Source organism: Gossypium arboreum, chromosome 8, assembly GCF_025698485.1.
Source record: "Gossypium arboreum isolate Shixiya-1 chromosome 8, ASM2569848v2, whole genome shotgun sequence".
Classification (NCBI taxonomy): Eukaryota; Viridiplantae; Streptophyta; class Magnoliopsida; order Malvales; family Malvaceae; genus Gossypium; species Gossypium arboreum.
Genome location: NC_069077.1, coordinates 94,455,389 through 94,464,282, shown reverse-complemented (window position 1 = coordinate 94,464,282; position 8,894 = coordinate 94,455,389). Strand labels below are relative to the sequence as shown.

The window sequence follows — 8,894 nt, the reverse complement described above, 5'->3', positions numbered from 1 at the left end:
AGAATACTTTAGTTTACCAAATTACTAAAATGCCCGCAATTTGTAAAATTACTAAAATACCCATGGTTTGTAAAATTACCAAAATACCCCTAGTTTGTAAAATTACCAAAATACCCCTAGTTTGTAAAATTACCAAAATACCCCTAGTTTGTGAAATTACCAAAATACCCTTGATTTGTAAAATTATTGAAATACCCTTGACTTGTAAAATTACCAAAATACCCCTAATATGTGAAATTATTGAAATACCCTCGACTTGTAAAAATACCAAAATACCCTTGGTTTATAAAATTACCAAAATACCCCTGGTTTGTAAAATTACCAAAATACCCCTAATTTGTGAAATTACCGAAATACCCTCAGTTTGTAAAATTACTAAAATACCCTCAATTTGTAAAATTACTTGTACAAGCCCAATTTTGGGCCCAAATAAACATAACCCAACTACCCAATACAAACCCAAAACCCTTAGCCCAAAACTTAGCCCAAAACACTAACCCAACCCAAAAAAAAAATAGAAAAAGAAAACCCTAATCCCACTTAGTGTAACACCCTGAATTTGGGCCTAGAAGTTTTGGGCCTTGAGCATAGGAGCGGTTGAAGGCAGGTTATAATATTTTGTTGTGCGTGTAAATTTCGTTAATGAAGGCTTGTTTTAGTGGTTAAGTGTGCTGAGAAGTTTTGGAGAAGTCCTAGGTTCAAATCTGGACTCTAGCAAAAATTTTGGTTTAAGGTGAATCAAACCCTAGGTGTAGTAGGTAGGCCTTAAGAATATTGTTGGAGAAATTGTGACACAAAAAGCCTTGTGGCTTAGTGGCAAGTAGCGTGTGGAGCATCTGAGGGGAGGCATGGGTTCGAATCCCATGGCAAGCAAAGAGCATTTATTTTGCTAACAGGGGGCGACAAGAGTTGGTGTTGAATTTAAACTCTGATGATGGAGGGATCCCACATCGGGAAGCTAACATAAGAGTGGATGGGAAGCTGGCTTTAAATAGAGAGAACCATGAGGAGAGTAAAGGTACCTTTCTTGGCTGATACCTTTCGCTTTATGGCGTGCTCGTTTGGGTTGGGCGTCGGCTAAGAGTGCTCGGAGCGTGGATTAACTCCAGTCTCCAATCAGGTGTGTATTTATCACTACTCTTGTTGTTCGATGGCTACTTCGGGCCGCGATAGGCCGAAAGGGGCCATGTGGGCCCAATGGGCCTGCGAGCCCAATGGGCCTACGGGCCCAATTGGATAAGTTGTTTGATTGTGTAGTAAATATTGGACTAGGCTAGGTGAATCGCATATCTGTGGCTAGGTTTGGACTAAAAGAGCCACACGAGCGTGTAGGCCCATTTGGGCCGAGAATAGGCTTTAGGCCCATTCGTATTGTTATCCATGTTTAGAATACTTTAGTTTACCAATTACTGAAATGCCCTCGACTTGTAAAATTACCAAAGTACTCCCGATTTACAAAATTATCGTTTTACCCTCGATTTACAAAATTACCGTTTTACCCTCAGTTTACAGAATTACTATTTTACCCTCGATTTATAGAATTACCGTTTTACCCTCGATTTGTAAAATTACCGTTTTACCCTTAATTTACAGAATTACTGGTTTACCCTCAGTTTACAAAATTATCGTTTTACCCTCGATTCTGAATTCTTGTTTTACCCTTGATTGTGAAATTCTTGAAATACCTGTATGGTAGAATTTAGAAATACCCTATAGGGTAGAGTTCTTGAAATACCCTTATAGGATAGCATTACCAAAATACCCCTGTAGGGTAGAATTATTGAAATACCCTTGTAGGGTAGAAATCTAGAAATACCCCCGTAGGGTAGTATTACCGAGATACCCTTGTAGGGTAAAATTACCATTTGCCCCTAGGGTGTTAAAAACTATTTTGCCCTTGTGGGCAAGTGACCGACTTACCGTGTGTGTTTGTGATTTGATTGTGAATATATGTTGGTGATATGAATGACTTGTCTGTGATTGTTTGATTCAAATATGGGCATGACATTCTGCATACATGACATGTTGCATGGGTTGGGATTTTGTACGGAGGAAGCGTTCTGGCGGCTATGCCACAAATATCTGTTCTGGTGGCTCTGCCACAATATCTGTATTCGGTGACTCTGTCACAATATCTGTTGACCGATCGACGGCTAAGTGCCGATCACGCTACCGAAGGTGTGTGCAGTTGTTGTGGGCTTCGTGCCGATTAAAGACCCGTTATTAATGGCTCTGTGCCAACCTAAATATGGCTTTGTGCCATCTTGACTATGGCTTCGTGCCAAACGTATTTACCTGTAGCTATGTGCCTAGCATATTTGTTGACGACTACGTGTCGATCATATTTACCGAAGGTCAGGCGCCAGATTATATTACAATCATCGATGGCTATGTGCCGAAGTTATTACAGTTATCTATGGCTTTGTGCCACGTATTCTGTTAGGTGAGTTTGCCACATTATCTGATTCTGGTGGCTCTACCACAATATCTGTATCTGGTGACTCTGTCACAATATCTGTTTTGGCAGCCATGCTCCAAATTCTGTGGTGTGTAGCGGATGGGTGGGTCGAGTTGTCTCCCCACATGGTGTAAGGTTGGTACGGGGTGTATACTACTGGATTGGGTTGGGATTGCATTCACATTCGATTACGATTACATCACGTAATTCGATTCGATTACGATTACATTACTAATACTAATTTCGATTTTGATTACATTCGATTACGATTACGATTACGTCACCTAATTCGATTCGATTACGATTACGATTACGATTCGATTCGATTACGATTACATTACTAATATTGATTACGATTACGATTACATTCGATTCGATTACGATTCTCATTTTGGTTCCAATTCGATAATGTTTCTTATTCTATAATGGGCTAAGGTCCATCTGTAATCTTGTCTGTTGTAATGGGCTAAGACCCGATTGGTACTTGAAATTGTAAGTAAGGTCAGGGCCGGACTTTTAATTCTTTTAGATGACTGATTGTTCCTTTTTATAGTAGGGATTTCTGCTGAGTTTTAGTAAACTCACCCCATTTATTAACCTTCGGGTAATTTCCACCTTAGACGGATCGGAGCTGCGAGGGACTCGGAGGAAGCCACACACTATTTATGTTATAGTTTTGATTATTGCTTTTAAATGTTTTTATGTGGGTTGTAGTAAAGCCGTTGTAATTTTCTGGATTTCAAATTTGGAATTTTATTTATTGTTCTTATAATTGCTAGTATTAGAACACGGTTTTCCAAAGCAACTACTGTTGTTTAAAACATCAAGTATCAGCAATTGTTTTTAAATTAAGCTTTCGCAACTACCAAGATTTTTACAAAGTTGTTAAGAATGTTATTTAGTTGAGGTTTTCTAATAAGGTTTAAAAAGGGTATAAGTTTTTAATTATTAAGAAGGGTTTTTAATGGAAACATGGTTTTCGAAAAACACTTCAATGTGACACGCTAGATTCGAGCCAAACTTCCAGGTCGGGTTTGAGGTGTTATATTTAGTGGTATCAGAGCCAAGTTGCAACAACTGGGCTGTGGATTGGGTTTTCAAAGGTTGAATTTTAAAAAATTATTTTCAACTACGTGGTCTGTTTGAAGTATTTTATTTAAAAAGTGTGGCACACTGAGTCTCCGGCGTCGAATCCGTAAGTCTTCTTAATACTTTTGTCTGTTTAGAAATTGAAATACTGCAGATTCCTTAGATATTGGTCTGAATTTAAATTTGGTATTTATTTTATATGGATGTGATGTTTGGATATAGAAATTGTATATATCGTGATAAATATGTGGTCGCATTCGTGAATAAGTGTTGTTTGTATGAGATGTTTCAAGTTCTAGTTGAAGTGTGATTGTGATAGTAGGATCGAGTGCTTGGTGATGAAAGTGGGGTAGATGTTACACGACTACCCTATTAGACGGAAATTTCGGGGACGAAATTTCTTTAAGGGAGGTAGAGTTGTAACACCCTGAATTTGGGCCTAGAAGTTTTGGGCCTTGAGCATGGGAGCAGTTGAAGGCAGGTTATAATATTTTGTTGTGCGTGTAAATTTCGTTAATGAAGGCTTGTTTTAGTGGTTAAGTGTGCTGAGAAGTGTTGGAGAAGTCCTAGGTTCAAATCTGGACTCTAGCAAAAATTTTAGTTTAAGGTGAATCAAACCCTAGGTGTAGTAGGTAGGCCTTAAGAATATTGTTGGAGAAATTGTGACACAAAAAGCCTTGTGGCTTAGTGGCAAGTAGCATGTGGAGCATCTGAGGGGAGGCATGGGTTCGAATCCCATGGCAAGCAAAGAGCATTTATTTTGCTAACGGGGCGACAAGAGTTGGTGTTGAATTTAAACTCGATGATGGAGGATCCCACATCGGAAGCTAACATAAGAGTGGATGGGAAGTCGGCTTTAAATAGAGAGAACCATGAGGAGAGTAAAGGTACCTTTCTTGGTGATCCTTTCGCTTTATGGCGTGCTCGTTTGGGTTGGGCGTCGGCTAAGAGTGCTCGGGCGTGGATTAACTCCGGTCTCCAATCGGTGTGTATTTATCACTACTCTAGTTGTTCGATGGCTACTTGGGCGCGATGGCGAAAGGGCCATATGGGCCCAATGGGCCTCACGGCCCAATTGGATAAGTTGTTTGATTGTGTAGTAAATATTGGACTAGGCTAGGTGAATCGCATATCGTGGCTAGGTTTGGGCTAAAAGGGCCACACGAACGTGTGGGCCCATTTAATGAGAATAGGCTTTAGGCCCATTCGTATTGTTATCCATGTTTAGAATACTTTAGTTTACCAATTCTTGAAATGCCCTCGACTTGTAAAATTACCAAAGTACTCCCGTTTTACAAAATTATCGTTTTACCCTCGATTTACAAAATTACCGTTTTACCCTCAGTTTACAGAATTACTGTTTTACCCTCGATTTATAGAATTACCGTTTTACCCTCGATTTGTAAAATTACCGTTTTACCCTTGATTTCTGTAATTCTTGGTTTACCTCGGTTTACAAAATTATCGTTTTACCCTCGATTCTGAAATTCTTGTTTTACCCTTGATTGTGAAATTCTTGAAATACCCTCGTATGGTAGAATTTCCAAATACCCCTATAGGGTAGAGTTACTGAAATACCCTTATAGGATAGCATTACCAAAATACCCCTGTAGGGTAGAATTATTGAAATACCCTTGTAGGGTAGAAATACCGAAATACCCCTGTAGGGTAGTATTACCGAGATACCCTTGTGGGGTAAAATTACCATTTTGTCCCTAGGGTGTTAAATGACTGCTTTTGCCCTTGTGGGCAAGTGGTGACTTGAATTTGTGTGTTTGTGGTTGATTGTGAATATATGTTGGTGATATGAATGACTTGACTGTGATTGTTTGATTCAAATATGGGCATGACATTACGCATACATGACATGTTGCATGGGTGGGATTTTGTACGGAGGAAGCGTTCTGATGGCTATGCCACAAATATCTGATTACGGTGGCTCGCCACAATATCTGTATTTGGTGACTCTGTCACAATATCTATTGACCGATCGATGGCTAAGTGCCGATCACGCTACCGAAGGCTGTGTACCGTTGTTGTGAGCTTCGTGCCGATTATAGACCCGTTATTAATGGCTCTGTGCCAACCTAAATATGGCTTTGTGCCATCTTGACTATGGCCCGTGCCAAACGTATTTACGTAGCTATGTGCCTAACATATTTGTTGACGACTACGTGTCGATCATATTTACCGAAGGTCAGGCGCGATTATATTACCGCCATCGATGGCTATGTGCGAAGTTATTACGATTATCTATGGCTTTGTGCCACGTATTACGTTAGGTGGGTTTGCCACATTATCGATTCGGTGGCTCGCCACAATATCTATATCTGGTGACTCATCACGATATACGCTACAGCGACCATGCTGCAAATTACGTAATTGTGTGGCGGATGGGTGGGTCGAGTTGTCTCCCACATGGTGTAAGGTTGGTGCGGGGTGTATACTGGTGGATTGGGTTGGGATTGCATTCACATTCGATTACGATTACATTACGTAATTCGATTACGATTACGATTACATTACTATCGATTACGATTACGATTATATTCTTGATTCGATTCGATTCGTCACCAAATTCGATTCGATTACGATTACGATTACATTACTAATATTGATTACGATTCGATTACATTCTCGATTCGATTCGATTCTCATTTTGGTTCCAATTCGATAATGTTTCTTATTACGTAATGGGCTAAGGTCCATCCGTAATCTTGTCTGTTGTAATGGGCTAAGACCGATTGGTAATTGAAATTGTAAGTAAAATTTGGGACCAGACTTTTAATTCTTTAGATGATGATTGTTCCTTTTTATAGTAGGGGATTTCACACTGAGTTTTCGTAAACTCACCCCATTTATTAACCTTTCAGGTAATTTCCAGCCTTAGACGGATCGGAGCTGCGAGGGACTCGGAGGAAGCCACACACACTATTTATGTTATAGTTTTGATTATTGCTTTTAAATGTTTTTATGTGGGTTGTAGTAAAGTCGTTGTAATTTTCTGGATTTCAAATTTGGAATTTTATTTATTGTTCTTATAATTGCTAGTATTAGAACACGGTTTTCCAAAGCAACTACTGTTGTTCAAAACATCAAGTATCAGCAATTGTTTTTAAATTAAGCTTTCGCAACTACCAAGATTTTTACAAAGTTGTTAAGAATGTTATTTAGTGAGGTTTTCTAACAAGGTTTAAAAGGGTATAAGTTTTAATTATTAAGAAGGGTTTTAATGGAAACATGGTTTTCGAAAAACACTTCAATGTGACACGCCAGATTCGAGCCAAACTTCCAGGCCGGGTTTGGGGTGTTACACTTAGCCTCACCTAGGACCCTCTGGCCGTCTGCCACCTCCTGCCTACTGCAGCCACCGCCCTCGTCACTGTGCCACCGCCCAAAGCAGTACCTGCAAGCATTAAACGAGACAAGACAGAGCAAGAAGCAAGTTATAAACGCCTATAAAAGGCTGAATCCATTACCATTTGTACATTCGGCACTTTTATGAAAATAAAAAGCAAACAACGTTCTATTTCCAGTAAAAAACAGAGACTTTAACAACATCAAGAGCAGGGAATAGCCCCATATCGAGACCAGGAGAACCGAAAACCACAAAATCTAAGGTCTATTTTCCTTTTCTTTTGAATTTATTCTGATTATCCCCATTTTAATAAACATATTACCCCATTTTAATAAAACAACATACATATATTAAATAAATAAAAATAAATAAATAAAAGAGAAAAATTTACCTAGGGCGATTTTCGGCCACCGTGTATGGTGGCCGGCACGACGGCGACGACGGCGGTCCGACGACCAGAGCCAGGTCGGAGACTGAGAGGGGGAGAGAATTTCAAAGCCCCACTTCTTTTTTTTCTGAATTGAGAAAGAAATGATTTTTTTTTTAAGAAATGGCTTAAATAGCCTTAGTGAAACAACATCGTTTCACTTAGGTCCTCATAATACAAAACGGCACCGTTCCGAGCTTCAACCCGTGCACTGACCCGACCCGCTTCTAGGATCCGCTTGTTTTCTTGCAATTGGGACATTTGCGCTTGCAGTCCCTCCGCAATTTCAATGGTTTTAATCAGATCTTTTCACGTTTTAAATTTGGCCCTGTAATTTTAATTCTATTTTAATTTAATCCCCTGGCTGTCTGAAGGAGGAACATCCGAACGGCGTCGTTTGGTAAAATGAGACTATTTACTCCTTTAGTCCCTCCTAATTGCTCGCGTGTTCAAACCAGCCCTTTTCCCCTTTGATGATTTTAAAATTTCCCCCTAAAATTCCGTTTTTAACCCAATTTCGTCCTTTCTCCTCATATTTCTCATTTAATTGTAATATTAATCATATTATCATACTGTATTAATGTTATATTCTTATTTATTAAACATCTCACTTTTATTTAATGTTTATATTTATATGTTAGAAAGCTTAATATTATTGTCGTATTAATATACTTGTATATTATATACGTACTCATTTAATGTATATATACATTGTACTACGATATATGTATTAGCATTATTACATGTATTTTTCCTTTTAAGCATTATATATATATATATATATTTCACATACAGTATGTATATATATAGCTAGTATTATTAATTATATGTGTTTAACCCTATTTCATGTACACATTATGTGTATACATTTAAATACTATATTATACACATATTAATACCATATTATATAAATTTTTTCATCTACTTTTACCTCTATCATATTTACTATTAATCAATAAATGTTTTATATTTTTAACCTCTATATATACGTATACATTTATATTATTAGTAATTTTGGTATTATTGTTTTGTTTGTATGTCATATATGCATCCTTTTAATATATATATATATATATATATATAGTACTCCACATTATGCACATGTATATTAATATTATATCATACATATCATATATATTATGTACATATATTGTAAACATCATGTTATTCATATATTCTATTATATATATTTTTATAACTATTATGTGCTTATTTCACATGTGTATCCCATACATATATTTTAAATATTATATATACTTTTATTTCTATTATCACGTATCTATTTTAATACCATATATACCATTATCGTTTTCGCTATTGTTATTTATATTATCATTTTTGTTATCATTTTCGTCATCATTGTCATTTTATTTTGCCATGCTTTATTTATTTTTATTTTTATTCGATCATTTCATTTGCCTTATGCTTGTGTTTTATATTTTTATATTGCTAGCCTTGCTTTCATCCTTTTATAATCACTTATATCATTGTTATTGATACTGTCGCACTTATTATTGTGAATTAGCACCACGATTTGGTTTTATGTTTTACAAATCACATTT

The 8,894-nt window shown here is 37.3% G+C and overlaps 1 long non-coding RNA gene across 1 annotated transcript; it reads left to right on the top strand.

The window, feature by feature from the left end:
• Positions 1-1,017: 1,017 nt before the first annotated feature.
• On the top strand, positions 1,018-6,671 carry LOC128296507 (uncharacterized). Its single transcript, XR_008287116.1, has 2 exons — positions 1,018-1,120; positions 6,421-6,671. It is a non-coding gene; the product is annotated as an uncharacterized LOC128296507 (long non-coding RNA).
• The last annotated feature ends 2,223 nt before the right edge of the window (positions 6,672-8,894 follow it).